A 26,712-nucleotide genomic window follows, 5' to 3' on the forward strand; every position below is an offset into this window, starting at 1 on the left:
CGCAGTTTCTTCTTTTCTTTAAAATGAATGTTTCTATCTTTGTTTTTAATATTGTATGACTTCAGCATATTCAAGCTGTCATTAAAAGAGCTAAGTACTCGTAGGTCTATAATGCTTGCCCAGACAAATGCACATTCCTGTCTGTAAAGACCTAGCCGGAATGTCTAGCAACAGAGTTTCACATTTTGTGCAGTCAATTCTATTTCATATACTGAGCCACAAACCCATTATAGTTGAAAACAGCAGAAAGTCTGTTTTAAATTAGGTGACACAAATACAGTAGTAACACAAACCATAGGAATAGAATATATATGTACATGCAAGGCAACCAAATATGAAAGGCGAGTATCAATTAAAAAAAAACTTTCTAAAGGATAAAGTCACTATGTTTAGCAAATAGTACTTAAGAATAAAATACTACATTAATTGAACAAAAATGCAATGCAGTGCTTTACGTTTCACTTTTGCTGAAGTTCCATAAAGTACAAAAGCAACAGAATTAGGTAATCCCAGAATCTCTTCTATGAAGACATGCTGTATGCAAGCAGGGGTTTCTTCCTTTAATGAACAACTGGAAAAGACAGTACTATATGAACTGCTAAACAATATGGTAAGGCAAGTCATTTAGACTCATATGAGACGTGCTCATTAACCATGAATAAAGCAGGGTGAAAGAGGAAGATGTGAGCAGAAAATTAGACACTAATGCATTTTATACCATATATCTAATTCCTTGAGAAAGCTAGATGACTGCCTGCATCAATCTTATTTTTATAAACAGGCATACCAGAGAGGGATCTAGATTTCATATGGAAACAAAAGCAAATAGCTTGCAATTTTTTTACCTCATTTATATAGGTGTTCTGTTCTCTAAGTGTCATTGTGATTGATGCTGCAATTTGATGTAATAAACCATTTTTATTTGCATGATCAGACTAAATTCATATCAGTAAACCAGTGGGTTAAAATGATGCAGTCACCAATTTAATACAGAAGTGGGTCTAATTATGATGTCATTAACAGGAAAAATGCATTTGTTTTCATATTGTGAGAATCTGAAGCCACTTGTCTTTTGTCCAGCCTGGTTCTAGCCAGTATAGTATATTGTTCTGGTTGTGCAAGGACAAAGAGCAAAGTTATTCATAGGATGTTAGTGTCTGCACAATCTACATGTCTGCTGTGGTTTCAGATTCTTTAGGCCAAGAAAAATTGCCCAGTTCAGGCAATAAAGCCTTGATTTGTATTAAAGAAGTTCAGTAATTCAAGAGGAGCTGGCACAAAGAATAAAGAAGCTGTGGCTGTTCACATATTGAAGAAAATATTTTTCAGTTTTAAAATCAACTTTGAAAGCACTATAGAAATGCTCCACTTTTAAGATTTAAAGCAATAGAATAATGTTTTGCATAATATATATCTGTCTTAGTGGACATTATGAAGTAATAAGCTAAATACTAATGATGTGATAGTTAAGTGAAATGACTATTGTACAGTCACCAATTGGCTCACATACAACTGAGAAACTAGAATCTTTTCTGTTGAAGGAGGCAAGGTTTGCTACATAAAGCAAGTAGCTTCTCCTCTCCTTAAAAGGCACCATGGCGTTTTTATCTTGCATCAGTTCTAACACTAGAAACAGATAGTACAGACTTCGCTTTAATGTCTTTTTTGCCCCCCACATAGAAAAGAAGTCATAATAAGAGAGTGTCCAAAACGGCTTATTTCTTGCTCTGTATCTATCATCCAGCTCTGTCTTTCCTTCTTCCCATGTTTCTCTTTTCCAGATTTATTATTTCACTTGTATCAATTTATTTTTCCTCCCTTTCGTTACTTTTTGTCTAAATATTATTTACTTCTCTTTCATGTAATACACAAGGTATGTTTAAAAATCAATTTTCCTCATAAATATTATTCTCACAGATTCTTCAAATCCATGTGCCAATATAGTATGTTTTTTTAAAATCAGTATGATGCATTAAGGATACAGACTGTCTTGTGATAATTAAGATGACTCAACACAGCAAAAAAGGCTGCAACATCCTAGGGTATTCTTAAAACTTGCATACTTTTTGATATACCAAAAATATTTCCTCCTCAAATACTACTGTGGCATATCTGCTACATAGTTCATCCTTGCTCATCATCCATATTAATGAATAGTGTGGGTGAGGCTCAAAGTTAAAAATTAATTAGTATTTGATGTTTAAAATAATGTTTTGGCAATAAATATTTCATGTCCAGCCTTTTACATAGTCTTCAGAAAGTGAAGTCTGTAGCGTACAATGGGACTAACAGAATGGTTAGGCAGATTTTTATCATCTGTCATTTTTTACCTGTCTTTGCACTCAGTTTCTTAATAGCTATCTCACAAACTCTATCAGCTGGGGTAATTTGGGGATAATGTGGATGAAGGACTGCTTTTTTTAAATATCAGTCATTGAGTGTTCTCATATTCCTATTTAATGCTTAGCTAATAAATGTCTTCCCAGCTGCACTTGTAAATAAACACTGAAAGTACAACAGATCTGTATAATTATTTTCCTAACATAGCAAACCAAACCTCCTTATATAAAGAAATTTCCCCCAAATTTCTTATGTTTTTAAACATATCTCTCTCAGTGAATGGAATTCATGAGATTTAACCCTAAAGCAGTATCTTTATGTCCAGTTTATTGTTATTTCCAGAGCCATGTGGGTCTTTCAGAAGCTTGGCGCAAATTTGTATTTATTTAGTTATTTTCATTTTTAATCATTCCTGCATTTTCATGAAGCCAGAGTGTAAACCCAAGGGGATTAGAGATTTATCATCTACATGTTTGTAGAGTATGGTGCAAATCTGGAGAAAATGTTAATAAATGTGGACTAACGCATACTTTAGGAATCTATTGCATGGCTTTCTCCTTCACACATGAAAGGTTCGGAAGACATGGGACCAACTTGTGGATTCTGCATACTTTGTCAGTTCACGAAAGATCTGCAGAGAGCAGTAAAGGTACGAAAGATGACCACTGCAGCAGGAAATTTCGATAAAGACAATTCACTTCCTTTGAAACCAGATGCTACTTTAAAAAATACTATATAAAAATATTAAAAAATATAAATATATAAAAATACTGTATAAAAACAGAAAAAAATCCAAAGAGTATATAATATCAAATTCCTGTTGAGTTTTCCACATGACATTTAAAATAAGATCACATAATTCAAACAGTGATCTTATTCTAATGCAGTTATTGACAAGTGGGATGAATCCTTCTCCATTGCTTACCAAGCAAGCTTGGCTTAGACTAAAGATGCCAAATTTTAAGGCAGCTAAAGTTAGGTGAAGTGTATTCTGTTCTTCGGTTTTAGATTCATCATTGCAATTTATGTCAGCAAGTATTGTACTCACAAAAGTATTGTGCAGCCTGTAAAACCAACAGCCCAGAGACTCTAATCTATTTTCTGCCTGTTATACTAGATATTTTTAGTGTCATCAGCTTTATTTTCTTTCTAGGTAAGCCATCTCAATTGCTTCAGTTCTCAATACACAAAATCTTTCCCAAGCTCCTTTTTTTCTTGATAGTGGCATCTGAATTTTTTCTTCATTACTTTTCTTTAGATGGGATTATCTATAAGCTATAAGTATTCCAGGTGAAGGCTTTCCACTCATTGACCTAATGACCCTAAGCATTTCTTTTAAAAGATGCATTCAAACTAGAATGGATGCAAAGGAGAATCAGGGAAAATGAGAGCCTTTTTTACAAGAGGTGACTAAAACTATAGTTTGTTTAAGTCTACTAAAGCTGATGCTAACATGCTCACTTTAATATGCTCCTTTTCAATTAATACATCAGGTGAATGAGTTGCTGGAAGGAAGAAGAGCAATTATGCATTTGCATAGACAATATGTACAAATTAGTCATGAGTAAATGCAGCGTGCAAAATAGATTTTTTTTGAACATTAGAAGATAGACATCTGGAACAGTCTTTCAGCTGCAGAAGTCTTGGGCAAGCAACCAAACTCATCTGAGATCAGGCTTGATAAATTTACAAGAGACTGTATGCAAGAGTTGCCTGAAATACCAGGGGACTAGACTTTAGGAGGTCACTTCTTGCAATCCTGTAGTTTTATTTCCACATTATCCTGTTCCCTACGCATTCCAACATTCAACTTGCTCTCTGAAGCTGGCTGTACTTTGAGCAAAGGACTTATTTATTAACTGTCAACAGTGAGGTTCTTTAACTGCATACTATTTTTTTTATTCTGGTTGTGCTACTATTACTTGAATTACTTGCATCCTAACTTTCCTTTCTTATCCTGATATGCATTCTGTGTGCATAGCTTCCTTTCTCTGCTTCTTATACTGTTGTCATAATGGTGCAGTGACAATATGCCCAGTAATGTTCCATGGCATGTGGAGTTTCATAAATTCCAGCTGTTGATCATATGTTCAGTCTTTGGAACACGCACAAAGGGGATAGTCTCCTGCATCAAGTATCTTATTCCTGCAATATTTAAACACATTATAGAGCATAACTCTGTCATTTTTATTTAATGTTTGTAGAATCTCCCTATTTTTAACAGCAAGATAAAAGAAAAAGAGTATCTCAATATATTAGTTCTACTATCTTGTCTCCTTCCTCTCTAAACATCAGATTCTGTGGTGGCTACAGATGTCTTTGCCATGTGTCCATCAGTGAGTCTAATTTGTCCATAGTCTGATTTCCCAAAGAAATATTCATTAACAGAATACAGTTACTATCTTTACTATCAGGAACTGAAAACAAAGATTTAAAAAACTCTCAATAGTCAAAACAAAACAAAACAAAACAAAAAACAAAAAAACCCTCCAGAAGTCTAAATTGGATTGCTGTTGACCAAGAAAGTATGACTTTGGGACACAAAGGTGGAATTAGAGATGCTTAATTCAATACTAACAAAAAACTGTCTCTAAAACATTTATTTAAATGTAGCAGAACAAAAATATTTAGCTACCTAGCTGCACTTTGAGCTTCTGTCTGGAAGACAGAATTTCTGAAATAGTGAAATAGATTTTCTTTTATTCCCACATGGAAACAGAACAATTCAATTGTCCTCTTTTCTCTGCCTGGCCTCATAGCCCTGCCTTTCTCTACAGGATGTCCAGCTTATGTTCATTTTAATTGCTTTATGATGTAGGTTCACTACACTCTCAACAAAGCAACCGTTTCTCCATATTATTGCACTGTTTACACAGTCAACTTTCTCTCATATCTTTCCTGCTTACCTGAATTTTTGACTGCAAACACTGGAGTTTAGGGGGGATCTTTTTAGATAAAAATTTCTAGTGCTGTCTAAAGCAAATTGATTACATTTCCTGGCAATTTTCAACACTTTAAAATTTTCTTTTGTTCCACTTTCCTACAATATATTTGAATCAAAATTGTTCTTGACAGATATAAAAACAGATTTTCAGTTTGGTTGTCTCTCTTGCTTAGCTTTGATTATTGCAAAATAATAAAAGGGCCAATGCTGACATTCTAATTTATAATATCTGCATTTTACCATTTTATATTCTTCCTCTTCTTTTTTCTCTATTAATTTATAAAAGTACTCTTAAATATGAAGAAATTACAGAAATCAATAAATATTTATTTTACCTATTGGGCACAAATTGTTTAGCTGAGAACACACAATTTAAGAATGTACAAGGAAGCCAGTTCTAGAGTAAAGCTGTTACAGCTAAACCACAGAGTTCCTTGCAAGAGAGGAACAAAAAGAGCTGCAAGAGGTCAAAGAAAATAACCTCTTTTCTCCATCATTCCTAGACATTTCTTTTCAATCTGTTCTTAAATATATCTAGTGATAGAAATATCAGAGACTATTTTATGACACTCCTAGCAAAATTAAATAGAAAACAGGTCAGATGGATAGCTGGCCTATCAGTCCACTAACCTACATAGAGTTCTTACCACTAAAACCAACTGAAATTCTTCTGCTTTTCAAGACTCTGAGTCTCTTGATGAACTAGTGAGAAAACACACAGACAAATGCAAGCATGTATACATGCACTGAGTTTAAATTTATCCTCTGTTCTCAACTTTTATTTTATCTGAATTTTCTAAACTCCTTTTTTTCAAACTACAGAGTATTTTCCTGTAGGGAGTAAATTCCACCTTGAATTCCAGCCAGCTGAAGGCTTTGCATTCTATACCCTCAGAGTGTACACTGGGAAAATTTATGAAAATGGAATAATTATTCATCTAATATTCAGTCTCTGAAAAAAGGTCTTGGACAACATGTGTGTCTATAATCTACAAATGCAATGATCCACTCCCTCAGATGTCAGCAAAATGAATTTTGATTTTCTAGTACTTTCTATCCTGTGCTGTAACTTTTACTAAGTCAAAGTAAGTGCAGAGTAAACCACTGCTTCATCAGTATGTCTCAAAGAGCTTTCATTTAAATTAAAGCCCAGTTACACAGGCAGTGTGGAATTAGTCCCAAATCTGCATATGTGCCAAAGTACCTAATTGTATTTATTTCCTGCTCATCTTGACCAATCTCCTTATTGCAAGGTTTGTTATTCTGTAGGGCACTTATATAGGCTGCATAAAATAAAATATATCCTTTTTCCTCACTTTTTAATCTTCTTCAGAATAGGGCTAAATTAGCCATAAAACTGAGATCTCGAGTATACAGATGCAACTGAAACTGAAGACTTACCCAGATGAGTTGATCGGAACCACTGAACCACTTCTGCTGATTTGCAGAAGAAAAGATGCTGGGTAAAGATGCTGAATTCTTAGAGTAAATTCTAATGAAAAAATTTAGGATTAAGAGATATTCATAATTAAGGGCAGTTCCACTAGTCAATAAAAACTTTTGGATTTCCATAACCATTCTACACCAAACTCAAACAAAATGTCAAAATTCCTGAAAGAAAATTTTTTATACGTTTGAGCAAACTTGATTCAGTTGTTTATAAGAAAGTTTTCCTATTGCAGAAAGTTTTGTTTATTTCCTTGCTGAGTTTCTTCTCCGCAAAATCTCATATTAATTAGGATATAATATGATAGATTTTATTTAATGAGCATGAAGCAATTCTTCAGTTATATAAAGAGTGAACTGGGCTAATCAGCAGAGCTGCTACAGCATTTCTCAGGGGTGTCCTCCTCAGCATCTCAGATAGAAGAGCTGCTACAGGTATATCAGTAGGCCTTCCTACAAATGAAAATTAGATCTAATGTCTCATTTTACAAATTTCTCCCTATTTTATAATTTCTCTTTTCTTGGGCTACTTCATATATATCTGCAACCATCTAAAGGCATTTGAAAATAAATGAAAAGAAATATAATCCAGAAGTATCTGAAACCATTGTAGTCTTTCTCACTTTTGTACATTGAACGCTTTGTCACAGAGACAGAACACCAAAGAGTGGCACACAGAATGGAAGGTATCTTTCTTCCCCTTATCTAACTGAATAAACAATTAAGATTCGCAGAGCTGCTGTAGAGAAAACAAAAACAAAGGACCTTGCAACAGGTAGTACACATAACAAGACAAAGTGTAAAAGATAAATCACGTTGCTGCTCGCAACCATCACTTCAAGCAGATACATTTTCAAACCACTCAGTGGCATAGCAAAAACACTGTTCTGCTGAGATGTAGCTGCATGTTGGCATTCTCTGTTATTTGTAAACCTTTAACAAAATTAACAGAAGTAGTAAAATATGCAACTATATTGTTTTCTAAACATACTTCTCCATAACTCTAATTCAGCGTTTTTCAAAGGTTCTACATGCTCAAATTAGAATTACTGTCTTACAGGGTTCAGAATATCATTTTCACTGTTGAGATACTCTTCAGTCCACATAATCAAAGTGCTGGCCACCTTAAACTGCTTATAAGTATGTCTTCACCAAAATGCTTTATAAATTATTTTAACTGCAGAAACCTAAATGCCAACACTTCTTCACATCTCAGACTACTAATGAGATGCCTGTAGTAGCTGGAGAAAACATAAATCTCTCCTAAAGGGGAAGGACAATAAGAGGGCTAATCCATACTTGCTTATGGAGTCCCTGGCAAATGACAGCTGCCATGACATGATCTTTGCCATGTGCAACCCCCAACAAGGTACTATTGACCTCTGTGGCTACAAATCTCCTACAGTATGCTGATGGCTCTGTAGTGTATGGGGGGCTTGCCTCCTGTGCCAGACTTGACCCAACTGTGACAGTTATCCTCACATGGCACAAATAGCAAGGTGAAGGAGGTGAAGGAGCTTTTCCCCCTCAGATTTGCACACTTCGATTCCCCTGATGTAACACTGGCTCAGAAAAGGCTGTGAAACAACACTGCCTTGCTTTTGGTTCCTTTATCGAGAAAAGTTGCTGTGCTGACGTCTGTATGGATAGTTGTCATATTCTTTCTCTCACACTACACTTCTGTGAGCCAGAACTATATCATAACACATAAATCTGGGGGGGAGGGAAGTGGCCCCATCATGTGACTGAGAAGGAGAACATACTCCAGTGTGGGAGAGTGTCTAAGCCCTTCTGCTAGCACTGAAGTGTCACCTGCTCCTTTGTCCTCAGCTAGAATGAGATACAGGGAAACAGTAGCAAAATATCTCAGTTACAACTCTTGTGTAAAATGGCTTTACTTGCATGCCAGGCAACATATATGTATTACTTGGTATAGATTAGCCTTGCTTAATTCTTGTTCTACAACAAGAAATTAGCATTTTAAGGAAAAAAAAATGTTAAGAATATCTAGAAAACTTTTAAAATTTCCTTGAGGCTTTACAGGTTTCTTAACCTCTCAAACTCAGGAATACTTTCCCAATGTTTTAATGTTTTTCTTGTTTAATCTATGTTTTGTAGTGTCCATTTTATGTTTTATGACAGTGTAAAGAAAATGCAGGAAAGAGTATATAATAATATGATTCCAGCACTAATGATATGATTCCAGCACTGTAACTCTGGTCTTGTGCATCTAAATGATCACATTCCTTTAATATGCCATAGCAAGTTTTAAAATGCTGCATTTAATGGTAAGTTGGGTAAACCACAATTGCAGAGCTTGGTAATGCTTGTTTTGGCTTTGTAAAGTAAGATATCAAAGTGGTATAAGATCAACTTGCCATATTTGGCACCATCATGTTCAAGTTAGACTTGCATCCTAGGTGAATGGATAGTCAAATACAATCATCTCTCTGAAAATAGCAGGGTACTGTATATAAACTAAAAGAATTATTGGTTGTAAAGCAGTCTGGACTGAATATAACATAAACTCAGCTGGCTGGAGCTAAGGGAGCTGTTTCTTTTGCTCCATAACAGAGCTCTTGTTTCAGAAGCTGGAGACCCTATGTTTAGCCCAGCAACAAATTCCTCTTAAATGAATTAACTGTGTGTAGATTTGATAGTGTGTTTACCAAGACTTCCAGACGTGTATTGTTATGTCATATACCTTGTATGGTACGGTGTGGCTATCTATTAGATTTTAAAATAAACAAAAGTCTTTTCTTTAAAATCTCTAAAAACAATTGTGCCATAAAAGGTTTCTAGTCATCCAGAAGGCTACTATCATAGCCCTCATAAAATGACTGGTCTGCCCCATTATAAAGTCGTGTATGCATCATGGGTTTTCCTTGTTTCTCACTGGTCACAATGGTTATAGCCTCTGGGACCAGTTCTTAATTCTGTATTTCAGTTACCAATATCTTCCTTTTCCCATTGCCATTCTAACCCTCTTTCATTTCCTAAAGAACCTTATACATCTAAAATTTCCTGTTTCAGCTCATTATTGTTATTAAAGTCAATTTCTCACTTAAACATATATACACCCTGGGCATGAATATAACTGGTTGCATGTGGAAGTATGAGTGAAGGTTATTGAATGAGTCCCTTATCATATCTGTGGAACATACTGGCTAAAATTTGAATGTACATTTGTAAAATCTTTATCTTGGAGAAGAATTAGCACAATGCCCAAAGCATTCAGTTAACTAAATCATATGATTTGCATTTATGTGCTTATTTATAATTATTACTGAAGAATGGTGCTCAGGAACAGCAGAAGAAATACAAGATGGAAAGCAGTAAGTTCCATTTTTTTCATCTGAAAGGCTTGTAAACCCACCATGACTTCATGCTCTTGACAGTACCAGGGATGGCTGGGAAGCTTTACCTGGAGATACTGACAAATGTAACTGGGATTTAAAAATATGATTAGAGGGACGCCTGCATGACAGCAAATAAAAGAGATTTTATTTGTACTGACAGACATGTATTTTGTACAGTCCCAGGGAGAAATGTGATCTGCTGTCTTGCAAATCACAGCTCGGAAGGCAGTCTTCCAAATCCTGTACAGGTGAGCAGAAAGACCACGAAATAAGGAACAATGGGGTGCAGATCCTGACTCTACTTCATACAACACGCTGGTTGAAACATTTGTCAGCACTGAGAAGAAAATCCAGTTAAGATCTGGAAAAGGGAGAAAGTCATTTATCCTGTTTCTTAGGCAGATTTTGCAACTTACCCTGTGTTCTATGTTGTCATATTTCTATCATCTCTCCCGCTAACTTCAGAATGACCATGTAGGCTACTTACATAAATGCCTGCTAAAAGTCATTATTTAATGACTTTTAAGGTCTTTAATCTTCTGGGAAGTATGGCTACAGTCTATTCAATATTCAACTCTAAAATACTAAGGAAGGTATTCTATTTTCCACTGCTCACATTTAGTTCTTCTGTTGAATTAAACAAACCACAACCTTGATTTTATCCAGTTATAAATCAGGTTACTTGGCATTCTTCTAAAATACAAGTTCAGCACACTCACTTTATTGCTTTGAATGAAAGCCTGGTTATCTCCACCATCTCATTTTACTTGCTTTCACCACTATTGAACAACTAGGCAAGAATCTACTAATCTCAATCCCTTAACTTGTATCTTTTAATCATTGCCTTTTGTTCCTCTTCATATTACTGTAAAAGCCTATATAACTCATCAAATGCAGGCAACTATCCCTGCTTGCAAATATTCACAACCTCAGCTTGTGGCTTTATGGTTTACTACGGTTTCACTTCATCCTTACATTTCAAATCTCTTCTCAGCTTCCCCCACCATTTTTCTCCTCTCTTACAAACATGATGGGAAAAATGTGCAAATTCCAAAATACTTGGAAAAATACTACTTGATTAGTTATCCTACACATTTTCTCCTGTAAATTATAACAGAGGCAATTAATACACTACAGCTGCAAGAAGCATTTGCTTATCTCTCATTTGATATTTATAACACTACAGAGATAAATAATGTTTTGATAGTGATTCATCTGCTGCTTGTTCATTGGTATTTTTGTTTGTTTTCACTTTTTGTGAAACAGTAGAATTGGAAGTCTAGAAAACTACAAAGAGAAGAGACTGGCTGTCCCTTGCCACTGATGTGACAAATGCTAAATGGCAGTGATAGGTATTACAAAAACAGTAAGTTTTAAGAAAAAGATGTACCCAAAAATATGGAATAACATATACAGATTCCACTTACCTCAGGATTAAGGCTATTATTGAATAACACAGTATCCACAGCAGTAACCAAAGATCCATTTTTGCATGTGCCAAAAAATAATAGGCAAAGGACTCCTAGTAATCTATTGGCAAGAAACACAAATTCTGTAACAGGGTTATTGTAATCCATCCTGATAAGAATGCATGGAAAAAATCTATACTTCTGATACACTGATTTTCTTCTTACATTTAAAATAAGAAATGGCATAGCACAATGAGGTTAATGAGTACAAAATCATCTGGTTTTGACATCACTTATTGTTGATTTACATGGACCTAAGTCTATTTAAACAACCAAGTAAAACTGGTGTGAGGATAAGATTCTGCTCTGTATGGTCAGAATTAAAATCTCCCCTTAGCTATATTTATGTTTCAGAACACAAGTTTGTTATTAGCTGTCTTCTTTCTACCACCAATTCCTGAATATTTACGAGAGAGTATATATCCAGATACACAGACTAGAAAGGAAGTAATGTATGCATAATTTACCAGAGCTGAAAATGCAGTCAAATTACACAGGTTATGGCCTACTGATTAGTGATGAAAATTTTATGCTAGACTACACAGATACATATTCTTTTAGAGCAAACATACAGCATTTTAAAATATTTTTCTCAACTTAAAATACTTGAGTTATATTTCAAAATTCCCATGACTGCAAAACAGATTGCCTTAGTCTGATGAGTCTAATTTTGAAGACTCTGGAAGAAGAAAAACAGTATAACTGAGAAATTGCATTTATTGGTTGCTTTTAAAAACAGCCAATCTGTTTTATTTTGCATAGGAATGTTAGGCTTTAAGTTGTGGCATCACAGGACTCATTAACTCAGTGTAATTTCCCTTTTTTAATGACATCAGTTTTCTAGTTCTAGCCCTCACTGCTTGTTTCTTGCTCTAACAGACTGTTTCACAGCAAGTCAACACTAGTCAAAGATGGAATATTGCCCTTCTGGGCTTCAGGTCAACTTAATTGGGAGATGAAGCTCCACAGCTGGCAGGGAAAAAAAGAGAACATTTTTGTGGCAGGTTAGTTTAAAAAAAAAAAAAGAAAGAAAGAAAGCTGACTGAAACTGTTCAGAAGTTTGGAATGCTACTGGGATCTTGTGGGAGGTGGGTTAAGAGGCAAATGCAGGTGCAGTCATCAAAGATGTATGGTAAAGGAAGCTTATCACATGACTCCACAAGTCATCATAGAGATACCAACAGCCATATGCTAATAGGCAGGCAAAAAGACAATTCCAGCTTAGATTTGTCACAAAAATAAACATATTTGCCTTAGAGGAGTCTGTCTTTATAACCATCTGTGACAGGACACTAAGCAAGCCAGAACTTTGAGGCAGAGCTGTCTGTACCCTTGCCTTAGAGTTAGCACATCAAAAATGGTAAAATAATTTTCAATCTCTAAGCTAGGTTTTGGTGGAACCCAAACTGAAACAAGATAGCCTTTGAAACAGAGAAAATTCAAATCTGCCGAAAAAGACAGGCCCACATAAAACATTTTGTAAACAATTTCCTCCCTACTCTAGGTGCCTGTACATCAAAATCCAGCTCCCAGGTCGAGCAGTTTTCAATTCTTGAGTTGCTACAAACTCAACATTCTTTTCTGGAGCCTAAGGAAAATTTCTTTGTCCCTTTCCCCCTCCTACCTACGTGGCTGCTCCCTGCCTCTCCTGAGAACTTCCAGCTCCTCCCACACTGCCAACTCCCAACCTGCCTGCCCTGAGCTCCAGAAGCTTTGGCAGCTGAGCAGGGCCAGTAACACTCTGAAACTCATTCCAGGGAAGACACATCATCCCTTCGAACTACAAGAGTTAGCCTGATCAATAAAGCCCGCGCCAAGCCAAAGCAGACAGACAACCTGCTTTCCTCTTTCTACAAACTACAACGTGCAATAAACTGTGAACAACCAAGTAACACAATATACTTTTCATCACACCATGGATGAAAGACAATTTTCAACTGTTATGAATCAATAACTTTAAAATAATATGAATGCTGAATTTAGATTGCTTACTTCCATAGTGTAGCAGGATGATTGTGTACCACCCAGCCCTCCCTGCTCATTTGCCCTGGTAGTTTGTAGAGCAGTGAGGAATCTTTGACAGTTCTCATGTGTGGAGCTGTACAAGGCTCTTGTTCAACACATACTCAATCAAATAGAGCTCACTGGCCTTTGTTCTTTTCACTTAAAAAGAGACTTTTCAATCCTGTGCTCACATATTTTCTGGAAGCATGTGATAGCACATTTCTGCTGCAAGAGACAGTGTTTTAATGGGGGAGGAACACAAACTGCAGGGCAGAGTTTGTTAAGTCTTGTTTGCTGAGACAGGTCATCTTTTCCCATGAAATGGCCTTTACTGCCATTAAGACAGTTCGTTGGATTTTTTTTAACTCCCCAAACATAGGTTTGCCATAGATCTATGGCAGGCTTGCATGGACTTTAATTTTTATTAACTCCTGACCCTTCACTTTTCCCCAAACAAAATTTTGAAAACCGTGGGTTCGAATTAACTACCAAAATATGAATCCCAGCATACACAGTTTAATCTGATCAAATAAAATCAGCAAGTTTTTAAGAAGTGAGGATGAACATATTTTTTAAAGATAGAGGCTTGGCAACTTAAGAGGAAGCAAAGCATTGAACATCCATTTTTGAAGGGAATTTTTCAGAGACAAAATAATTCCTGCATTTCTTCCCGCTGTCTTCTGCACAGAAAGAAGCCACTGTTTTATAGGCCAGATCATTTTGCCTCTGGGAAGGGGAAGTCAGGAACAGGGAAACTCCCTGTTGAAGGGACAGCAGCATTCCCATGCCTGCAGCCCATTCCTGTGGCTCCCACAGCTGGAAATTAAACAGAAAAAGTGGGTAATGCAAACTTGTGGTCAGGTTTCAAAGTTAGTAGACTGTACTAGCTTGACATGTTTGAAATCAAACTGTGCATTCTTTCATTCCATTTTTTATTGTCTGCTCTGTCTAGGTGCTTGAAATATTACGAATATCTGCTGTGACAGCATACTATTACTCTCAACCACCATAATTTTTAACACATTGTTTCTATAACATTTCCTCTTTCTCAATGTAATATTGGATTAAATTTCACAATGTGATTAACATGTGAGGGCAACCAATATTAAATAAATTAGCAGCTTCATTTTGTAGGGCAATTTTATGGATCTTCTTAAATTATTTTTCTCCTGCCAAAACAGAAAGTCCAGTAAGTTAGAAGCATACGGGGCAATACATGCTATCACAAGTGATGTTTCTGAACAAATAACAGGATGACAAAACACCAGCTCTTTCCCATTACCTTTTATAATACAGAAACAGCTTCAGCATTTTTGGGGGGACTTAAGATGTATTCAGAACAGATATCAACATGTAAATTCTTTACAGGCTAAGGTAAATCATAGGGGAAATGATGCCTTGGAGACAAAGTAGTTCAGAAAAATCAACCATGATAGAGACGAACAAAGTGACAGACCCACAGGCAACTCCCATGTCAGCAGCTCTGCTCCTCGTGAAGTCTGCCAAGAAGCATAACTTGCCTAGGTATTTCCAGCTGCCTGTTCATTATTTCATTATTCTCATTCCTGTCAAAATGCATCTTTCTTGCAACACTGTCATTCACAAAACATCCACTTTAGGCTCTAAAGGCAAACAGGCCAAAATCAGAGTTTTATTAATCTGAAATAGGTCCACTGAAGTCAATAGTCATACCCATTTATATTCCTGGAGAAATTTGGCTCAATATTTTAAAATGCAGGAAATTCTGATCCTATTGGAGACTATTCAGCTCGGTGCAATTGCCCTGGGTTTGTGGGAATTTAGGGGATGTTTTCCAAAAACTAAGATGGCCAGACTGGGGTTCATCTCAGATATTACCTGAGATTTTTCTACTAGGTTTTATCATCAATATTACATACAACACACACAAATTACATAGTGTCTGTAATGTGCCCTTAGGTACAGAGGTCATTCTCTCAAGCAGAAGGGGTTCCATGCAATGCTGAATGGAGCTCCTGAGAGGACAAGAGTATTGATTCATGTCACTCAGATACTCTGTCTCTGATCTTGTTGGTTTCCCCTACGGCAAAATACCCTCTGCAATATTAGAGGAGGATAAAGGCATGCTGCAGAAGCTACTGCTCCCTTTCATAAAGATGAGCTGTATGTTGGAAAGCCTCTCCAGTCTGGGGAAGAGATTCCTTCCACAGTTGCTTTCAGCCATTTGTTCTGCTGCTTCCTATTCATCTAATTACTCTTAATGTTGATATGCAGCCTCTTTTCTTCGGCATTAGCAGCACAGGCATTACTGGGTGGTGGAGACTGGGAAGAATCACCAAATGAAAAGGGACATTCACAGTGCTGCAAATGAGGTTTTCTCACTCCCTTCTTCCTGTGGCTCTCCATAGGTTTTTTTAATACCATAATCACTTACGGTCAAACAAAAGAGCACCTAAAATGTACTAATCATTTTTTTTTGGGCTAGTTCAACTCTCCTCCAGCTCAAAATAATAGTAACATCTTTCAGTTTTAGCTGCATCTTAGGTGCCATATGGATGTCCAAGAAATAAATATTGATTCTACTTTCCATACGTAAATACACATATACATATAATGATTTAAAAAATGTCAAGCTACTTTGTAGTAGTTGGATTTATTCCTGGATAGAAAAAGATATACATATATATATATATATATATACCTCAACTGGGTACACGTAAATACTTCTATGCTAAAAAATTAAGCACCTGCCCAAATACTAGAAGGATCAAAGCCATAGCTGGCCTGCAGTTGTGGGAAGAAGTAAAGAATAGAAACAGTATTTATATGGTGAAGATAGGTTGGATGTTCTTATCTAGGAGAAAGTAAAAGACAAGATTTCTATATAACATCTGGAATAAATTTTGAACTTTTTACATACCTAAAAATAAAAACAGATGCATAAAAATCTTATTGGCATAACACAGACCAATTTTGAAAGGACTATTATCTGCAAATGCAATGATCCTTAAAGCTTACCTTGAGGAGGACTTAAGGATTCTGAGCAATGTAGGAAGGATAGCAAGGTAGCTAAAAAATCAGTACTTGGAGTGAAATACACACTTTTCTCTCCATTTTTCAATCTCTCTCTCATATCTGATCATAATGGTAGAATATTAGAAGATCAAACTGTAAAATTTTGGAAAATAACTCCAGTCATTATCTGGAATCAATCAGGATATAATAGATTAATATTTAACATGAGACAAATATCTCCTCCTACACTTCATTAACTGCAAATGTACACTGTAGATGTTAAATGCAAATGTAAAGCTTGATTACTCCAGATATTGGGAATCTATGTAGAATCTACAGTCTGAATCTGGGTAGTATAAACCAACTCTAGGTTTTGGTGCTACCACCTTCAAGGTATTACAGATAATTACAACAAGAGTGGGAGATTTTTTAATAAGAGTCGTAAAATATATTACATTATCTCTCATATTAAAGAAAAACAGGCTATGAACAGTTAGACTATACCCTTGAATTCTGGACTTACTATTATCTAGTGCAGATTCTTATCACATATAAACTTTACTTAATACTACGAAAACTTCTGAATCAGTTGCCTAGTACTTTAGTATTAAACATCAGGAACATATAAACTCTATAGTAGTGTAAAGAGCAATGTAACCGAACTTAAATTTCTTTAACTGAGAAGCCAAATGTGGACTTTCACATTTCCTATTTTACAGTATTTCATGAAATTCATATGAATAAATTAAGCTGGATTTTAACATACAATTTTACATTTTGTTTCTAAGAATCTCTAATTTCTTTATCTAGTTTATTGTTTTTATCTTCCTTGACTACCCCACTCAAGTGGACCTCAATACTTTTTGTTTCAGTCCAGACTAGCTACAAATGAATCTAATTATTTTATAGTTTGGGCTATCTGCCTACCACATAGCAGCAACTAGATACCAACCAGTTGTTAATGCAACTTTGAAAGTATGCATTAGCTTCATTTTTTTCTAATAAATATGATAATTTTCATGGTATTGACTCAAATAAAAAATAATCACTTTCTGAAAAACAATCAAAATACTGGGCAGTTAAGGTACAAGTTGAGAGCAGTACAGACTACAGTAGAATTAATGAAGCACTGTGAACATTTCTCTGATGTCCTTTAAAGTGCTGAATTGAACAGCAATCAATATTTTGATTATTTGATATATGAATGAATATTATGCAGACAAAAGCTTAAGCTCAATTTCACAATATCATCAAGTGGGACAAGGCATATGCAAAAATGTTCTCCTGGTCCTTCATTTACACATTATTTTGTGATTCTGCTTGAGTTGCTATTTTCTCCTCAGTTTGTGCTAACTTCAGAAGTTAATATTCATATTATATTACAGTAAACAATGTAAAAAAGGGATGTCTTTTACAAAGCACCTGCTTATTGTGGATTCAACTAATATTTTCCAGACACTTGCCTTTTCAGTATACATACACACACAGAAAGAAAATGTAAATACTCTGCTTTTGAGAGAGGAATTATGAAGGATCTGGGCTCTGCAGAAATCCATGCCCATGGACAGGAAGCCCAAGGCAATTTGGCAGTTTTAGTGCAATCTTTGCTTCATTTTTCCCTGTCGCATGAAGTACTCAATGCCTTCTGGGAACTGCTGTTAACATGCACAGCCCACTAGCCTCCTGGGACTAGTCTCAAAGACTTTGACAGGGCTTACATACTGAAGGTTGCCTCACATTTCAAAAGGGCGTAATCAGTCCTAAACAGAGGTTTGAAGCCTTAAACAATTAAAAGGCATCAAATCAAATGAAAAGTTTTACCACGTCTTAATTTTAAAGCTATTGCACATAACTAACTCAACCACTTTCAGCAAAAAGTTTTCTTCATTCTGTGGTAAATACAGAACTATGCCTTCTATGAAGAATAATTACACTGCACAACTATGCATGCCATTCAGTTTTCATCAACTAGTACTATTCTAATGTACGTTTAAACCTATTCAGAGGTGGATGATGGGAAATATTCAAAGAAGTCTGCTACCACTCTCATATACCAAGGCAGTTAGAATTCGACAATCCAGTGAGTCCTTTGACAGGAAGGCATATGAGTTTAATAGAGTTAGTATGAATTTAATATATGTGCATATTTATGGGTGATAAAGTTCTAATTTTTTATTTATTTATTTTTACTTTTTTATCTGCACATCATGTTTCTACTTCTGCTCTTCTGGGACGTGGGCAAGTGAGAGGGCAGGCATGAGACAGGGAAAGATCTGAGGCAGAAGGCGTACTGGAAATGTTATCTTTGTTTTCTTAGGTGCATAACTTAGTGCTCTTTTTTATAGAACAGGATAAACTTTTTTTCAACTCCAAACTAATTTACTCCAAAGTAATTTAACATGTGATTCAGTTGAGAGATATCCGTGCATAGGGAGCAGAAATACAGGACTGCCAAGACCAGGCATAAGTTAATCTGCTGTTAGCTATGTACCTCCTTAGTTCTCTCCCTGTTTTAATTTCCCCCAGTGCAAAGGTAACTGTGAGGGTGGTAGCATTAGTGTTGCCTGAAACTAATAAACATGCTACAAGTGTGTGACACATGCAGACCATTAGTCTGTGCCTGCACTGCCTCCTTGTGTATTAGCTAGGCCACCAGTGCTCCTCCCTACAAGACAATGCCCCGGAACAATGCAAAACAGGGCCTATAAGAGGCCTTTTATACTTAAACACCTGCATTCTTAATTTGCCACAAGTCTTACTTAAAAATGGACTGTGGTATTACATGCTGGCCCATAGATTCAAGAACAGAATAATTAAAGTAGAACCGGTCACTGAAACTCTGATAATAAGATAAACATTTGGCGATGAGAGTAATTGAGCCTGTCCAAACTGCCATTATTAGTTCTCCCAACTCCGTTCCAACTGGTCTGCAGCAAAAGAAGTCTCAGATTCATTGTAAAAACAAATCAATGAAGGGACCAACTAGATAAAAGCAATTAAAGGCAAATATTAAAAAGGTGTTGTGTTGCAAAACCACTATAGATTTATATTAATGATAAGTTTTAATGGGCTGTTGAATAGATTCAGAAATGGCACCAGAACATAGGTTTTTGACAGTTCTGGCATGTAATGGCAATATCTAAAAAAAAAAAAGAAAAAACATCTATTCAGAAACTGAGAAACTAATTCCTACATGAAATCCGGATGTCTCATTTGTAGTTGTCTTAAATAAGGAAAATTCTGACATCTTTAATAGGTCTTTCATTTTTTAGAAGATTTTACATTAATAGACAACATAATCTTTTTATTTTTGAATCAAGTATAAATACAGTTACCAAAGGTTATGAGCTGACCAGATCCCCAGAAGAAAATTATGCAAATGAAAAAGGAATGGTTGGCTGCTGTATCAATTACACTACATTGTGCTATACAGTAACAGTAAGTGAACCTTAAAAGATTAAGGAGTTTGGCTGAAATAAACACCAAAAACTTTATCCAGATTGCCAAGCTGAGCTGGCAATGCTGCACGATATCTGATACTTCCTGCTGCTTGCTAAAAAGGATGGAAATGTTGCGATGTTTATATGCTGTAAAATGCTATTTCAGCAATATCCTCCTTCCTACAATAGCGACTGCTGCCATACACTTATACAAGGTCCAATATCTCTTTCCTCACTAGCTGGGATGCTTTTGGAGGGCAGTGACCTGAGTGCTTTTGAATTCTTATGCCCAGGTGAGTATACAGCAGCAAATGAAAGGAGTGAGGAAGCTTCCTGAGTCAATCCACCCTCCCACATGCCTATACCATCTTCTACACTTGCAGAGAATCAATTACAGTAGAGATATCACTACCTGAAAAGCAGGTTTGTTATTTTAAATATGCAATGAGCTTTTTGCAGAAGAGGTAAGAGTAGGATTTTTTTAAATGGCTTTTCCTCAGGGAACTTCACAGGTTGACAGAGTTGTAACATCCTAAGGCCAAACATATAGCACATTCCCAGAACAATCCCAGTCATGGAATCTTCCATTCACAAAAATGTGGTTCTGTGGATCCACAATTCACAAACTAACTTCCCAGTTATATCCCAGTATGCTGTAGCTTCTAAAACAGGCCATCTGTATCAGCATCAGAAGAGACTGATATTGTCCATGTGCTTACATTTGTGTGTAGTGTGGCTATGGAAAGCAAGAATGAAGGAACCTGACAGAGAATTAGAAATTGTCAGACTAAATCTATCAACAAAAAGAACAAAGTAAATGAAATATTGTCCTCCTTAATAGTGGCAAGATTTTACCTTAATATGATCAATTACTTCCTCCTCTGATGTAATAATAGATGCATACTGATAAAATAGGAGGGCTGAGGAATGGAACACCTGAAAGAACATGACTGTGTGATATGGAAGTGTGCCTCATATTAGAAAATGGTTCAAGGAAAGAACACATGCCTTTTTCATCTGGGCAGACGGAGCAGAATCAAGCCACGATCTAGGTTGCCCATTCCCTGTTTTTCCAAACAACCATAATCTCCATTTTGACTAAGTACATGAAACCTACAGAAAAATTGAAAATAATGCGTTAGACCCTGATACCACCAGCTGCTTTCCTCTCCCTTTGAGGCACAGAAAATCCACCATGGGGTGGGTTCTTCAGGACTTCTTTTTCTAAACCCCAGCCATAATCATAAACCTAACTTTTTAACCATATTATATGACCACTAACCACAGCAGACACAGTGAAAGTAAGAGACTGACCCATACCTCTATCTCTGTGACTCACACAAAAATCAGGCTCTCCAAACTTAGTCTTCTCAAGCCCCACTGTAATGCCTACTTAGGTAACCAGCACTTACCGCAAAACAGAAGATGAAGCACCCTCACAGTACTAGCAAGCCACACAAAGTTTGGGGACAGCAAGACTCTTGAATTAAACATAACCCCAGTCCTAAACCTTACTTTCATTGCAGCAAGGTGACGGACTTACAAAGACACTTCAAGCCTTTATTTCCAGAGCTGTAATCTTAGGTATAGTCTGTTCAGTAACATTTACAATAATTCTAAACTAAGGCAATGGCCTATGAAAACGTCAGAGCTGCTCTTATCTCAATAGGTTGTACACAATCCAAAAATTAGCCAGCATCCTCAAGGCCTCATCTCTCAAACCATAACATCTAACCCCATCCCTAACCCCCAATTATATATGCATATGAATAATTATCAAAAAGAAAATAAAGTCATGAATATTCCATCCAACTTCCTATTCCTGCAAGCAGTGCACTGATAAGTATGGGTCTTGAAAATGTCCTTCTTCTACCCTAATCTTACAGCCAACCTTATACCTAACCTTCACTATACCCAGGTAACCAAATACAACTACAGTGCTGAAAAAAAAATATTGTCCAGTGACAGCAACAAGCTGCCTCTTATTCCCCCATCAATAACCCAGTCTCTTGGGGTCATCTTTTGTTCACTGTAACCTTAATGACAAAATATACAAGCTTAGCAGATGGAAAAGGTAGTAAACTGAAAATAAGACATTTGCCTTTGATGATACCAGCCCACTTTCTATTTCCACATCCTGAAATACACAACAATCAACTCAGTTGCCTGTGAATTATGTTGTTGAGTCCTAACCTAAACCTTGTCCCTCTTCTCCTGTTGACAGCAACCTTCCTAACTCTTCAGATCTGTTAAAAATTGATGCTGAGGTAGGGGCTTGACACTTTCCCAATCTTAATCTGAAAGATAGCCAGTCATAAAAAGAACAAATGCCAACAGTTTGTAGCATCACTGGTCTCTTTTCTGCCCCTAACAGGGTGCAATAAATTGGATTCTAGACAGGAAAGCTAATCTCAAGCTTATCCAGATCATCTGGTCTCAGGACCCTAGAACAGTCTCTGGCCCATTTTATTTACTAATATATATTTAGTCTAAAGATTCCGAAACCTCAGTCCTAACTCCAGTTCCTGTAGCTGCATCCTAACTACTGCCTTATTAATAACTAGAGGACCAATTACCAGAGGAAAAGTCATTGGCTTCTATTCTTATCAGCTGAGTCTTATTAATTCTTATTTCTAAAAACACCATAGATTCTACCCCAAAGTACGCTCTTGATACTTAAGCTTCCAAAACCCCAGCCTTAACCCGTTTTAAACAGTAACACCACTCCTATTCTTACCTAGGGCAACAATTCTACAGAGATTGACATAGGAAAAGATAGTACAAGACTTCTAGCAGTATCTGCCCGATTCTCATCTCTGCAGTCTTTGTAGAGTCCAGTGCTAATTTATAATATATTCATAGGACCCACTCCTGGAATACAAGGAAATACCAATCTCTGGCTTTCCATGGTACTGTTTCTATGCTTATCTGCAGAGGACCCTGTGGAACAGCACATTACTCAGGGATGCAGACACCTTATATTAAAAAACCTAACCCTAACCTCAAGTGTAACAAAAGCCTTGTTCAGATCTAGCAAATGAATTCCAACTGTAAAACAGAATAGAGACCCTTAGTTTATTTCTACATCTGGTATAGAAGTATCATTTTCTCTGGAGGAAGAAAACGACTAAAGGCTTTGGCTGCTAAGTACTGTAGCACAAAGCTTGCTGCCAAGATTGTTGCATTTATGAGAAATGAATTTACCTCTTGATGCTTTATTTTCCTAAGCTGTAACCCTATGCCTAACACTAGACTTATTCTTAGCCTATAGGAAAACATAATGCAAGGCACTGGTTTCTGTCGATGCCTGCTTCTTTACTATCTCCTTGTTTCTCACAGGTTCCAAATGTAACCAAATTGTTCCAAACTGTGACAATTTAGACCCCAAATCTCAGCCTTAAACCCATCTCTAGTAGTAGTTTTATTTTTAGGAAGGGCACCAGTTTCTACAGGAAATCGCAACATAGTACATCAGATTCTATTAATACCTCCCTGCTACTCATCTCTGGTAGTCTTGCAGAGTCCAGCATTACTCAGGGTTAGGACAGTTACAATTCTCAAATCCTAACTATGACTTGAACCCCAAACAAACTTGCAGGTGAGGGAGTAACGCCTAGTACTAAAGACAATATTAGCCAATGATTTCTACCAACAGTGGCCCCATTCTTACCTTTGAGGGGTCTTGTAGAAAGGTATATTGAGAGGTCTTTGCCAAAACCCTGATCATCATAATACCTACCTCCTAGACAGTCTACTAGCCCCCATAGGACTGGTAAAACTCAAGGCACAGGTCTCTTTCAGTATTAGCATATTTAATAACTCTTACTTATTGTTAGGAGTGACATAAATGCCTACAGGGAGAGACATCATCAGGTATCAGTTTCTATCAACAACAACCATCTCTGGACACTTCGCAAAAATCTATCACTGAACTGAATTCAACAATAACAACAGAAAATTTCCCAAATCTTGACCAAACCTCACATATAAATTATATATAAATTATGTAGAGGCTCATATACAAATTATGTAGAGGCAGGGGCTAATCACTATAGTACAAAACTATAATGAGTAATGGCTTTTTTGACCCAGGCCTCTTTCAATTTCTGGGGGGAGTGCCAAGTCCACATCAGAATTCTTGATGCTTTAATTTCCAAACCCTATCCTATTTTAACCTTATTTATTACTAGGGGATCAATCTCAGCAATAAAATACGATTTAAAGTTTTGGATTCTATCCATCCTGATTTTCTTCTTACCTCTGAGCTTTTGCAGAATCCACTGCCAATCAGGGATGATAACACTTCAGATTCTACAAACCTAACCCTAAACTCCTCTCTAAGTGGGGAGGGGAAAGGGGGCAGCCTGGTGACAAAAGGGGTCCTGTTGGATCTGTCTTTTCTAACCTTATTTATAGCTAAAAAACAATCCTTACAATACAGAAGTAACATAAAACGTTAGGTTCAATTACCACCTGCCACAGTTTTATCTCTGAAGATCTGCAGAATCCTACATTAAACTTGGATCTCAACACTTTGTATTCCAAAACCCTGACTTAACCCTATCCTAACCCTAATTTTATATAAACCTGGTAGGTGAGTCCTAAAGCTGGTATCAAACCTCATACACCTTTACCTTCCCTCCCAAAGAGTTCTATCATGTGATCCTTTAAATTCCTAACCCTAACCTTAACTTGAACTCTACTTATTACACAGGCCTAGAATTTTTAATCTCTCTTGTTGGTGTTTCTGGTAACAACTCCAGTCAGTGCACATTCAGTTTAAAAATGTAAAGAATTTTTCAATAGAAACTGTACAAATTCAATCCTCAATATATATATGGCAACTGATATGAACTGAACTTGCAGCCACCTCATGGCCCTGCTTTTTGGAGGTATGAAATCCAGTAAGAGTAGGTCAACGATGCGCAGTGCAGGTCTGTCTAATCACTCCAGCTTTGCCAGTGTCAACTGAAGATGCTTCTTTACACTCTCAATAGGAAAAATTAGTAATGCTAATGTTGCTATACTGCTTTGGCACCTGAGTGAATGAGTACTGAACTATACTGCTTTGTATCAAGTTTCTTTTACCATCACTTGTTCTCCGTGACTCTTAGTTATCTGCAAGAAAGAATCAATGGACACTGTGACACTCTCTAGTCCAGAGAGTTTGGTGAGGAACAGAGAAAGCCCTGGCTACGTCATCCAAAACCTTAGACAATGGAACTGGTAGAGCTCAGTGGAGTAGTAAACTTCTACTGGTAATAGCAAATAGTACAACATTACACTTCTTGAGGACAGAATCACAGAAACAAATAGGGTTGTTTATTTGGTCTGTATGCATGTATTCATATATTTCTCTCCCATAAAAACTACCCCAAAAATTAACATTTCACCTAACAGAGGTTATTCCACTAATCTCCATTTGTAAGAGATCTTTTTTTACAAAGGTTCGTTTCACTGAAGCAGTATAACTTACTTTTTTTTTCCAGCAGTATCGTACAACAGAATACTCTTCAAAAACATAGATCTGCACCAGAAATGAGACAAGGATGAGATATCCACCTACCAAATAAAAAGAATTAAAGTCACTGCAGTGAGTGATGACCTTTAAGACAGGCACATATCAAATTTTGCAACACTCATTCTGCAAATTTTGCACATTATTGTATTTTGCAAATACAATTTTGTGCTGTGAACATAATTGGAGAAGGCAGTTCAAGTTTTAGAAGGCATCAACATCTGTGCAAAGCTAGAAACAAAGTATTTTAAGACAAGTCTATGTTCCCAAGATACATGGAAAACAACAATAGCATAGAATACTGGCCTCTCAGGAGGTTTAAAATATCCTTTTCCTTACAATGCATTAGTTATTCCCAGTGAAATAACCCCTTTATATACAGAGAGAAGTCTCTGCTTTTGGTTACATCAGGGAACCTGCTATTATTGCAGTACGATTGCAAGACAGAGAAAGAACACCACACTTACAGTTATATTTTTTTTACAGTGCCTATAGGCTGAGTAATGTGAAAGTGTTGCTGTGAGTTTCTTGTAAGCTACAGTGGGCCAAGGAAACATACTCTTCTCTATAGTTCCTAACCCCTCCCCCTCTCTGCCCCAAAATACAACAATGACCCGTCTGTGTACATACAAGAGAGCAATTCCTAATATTTAAACATGGGCTAATCTGCCAACATTGATGTATCAGGGACAGAACATAATGAATGTCACAGTGCTTAGTCTTTCTTTTCACTAAAGCTGTCCTGAGGAGTAACGAGGAACAAGAAAGCCAACAGAAAGAACAAACTACTGTGAATCACAGTTGATTTTAAAAATAAGAACATTATTCATCTCTCATCAGTTTTTCTTGGAAAACTTTTTCATGTTTCAATCCTCTCTCAGATTCAGAAATAATATCTTTATTCTGAAATTACACTGAAGTGGTGAAATTTTCTACCAAAAATCTTCAAGAATTATTTTATGACTCTCATAAAGTTTACCTGTCCTCTAAAACATTTCTATTCTTTGATGCATTTTCGTTGCACCTAGACCATTATTGCATTCTGCGACATGAGCATGGCAATTAAGATGATCACAAATAATAACTATAACAATCAGTTAAATGAAAATCAATAATCCTCAAATACCAAATTTAAGGTAGATGTTTAATAAAGTTGCTAATGATGTGCTGCAAGGTGTGGATCACCACTTCAAGCATC

The 26,712-nt window shown here is 36.4% G+C and overlaps 1 long non-coding RNA gene across 1 annotated transcript; it reads right to left on the reverse strand.

The window, feature by feature from the left end:
- Positions 1-10,212: 10,212 nt before the first annotated feature.
- Positions 10,213-11,607, reverse strand: LOC135329110 (uncharacterized). Its single transcript, XR_010390327.1, has 2 exons — positions 11,517-11,607; positions 10,213-10,450 (listed from the first exon to the last, which is right to left on the reverse strand). It is a non-coding gene; the product is annotated as an uncharacterized LOC135329110 (long non-coding RNA).
- Positions 11,608-26,712: the final 15,105 nt, after the last annotated feature.

Source organism: Dromaius novaehollandiae, chromosome 8 (assembly GCF_036370855.1).
Source record: "Dromaius novaehollandiae isolate bDroNov1 chromosome 8, bDroNov1.hap1, whole genome shotgun sequence".
In the NCBI taxonomy this organism is placed as follows: domain Eukaryota; kingdom Metazoa; phylum Chordata; class Aves; order Casuariiformes; family Dromaiidae; genus Dromaius; species Dromaius novaehollandiae.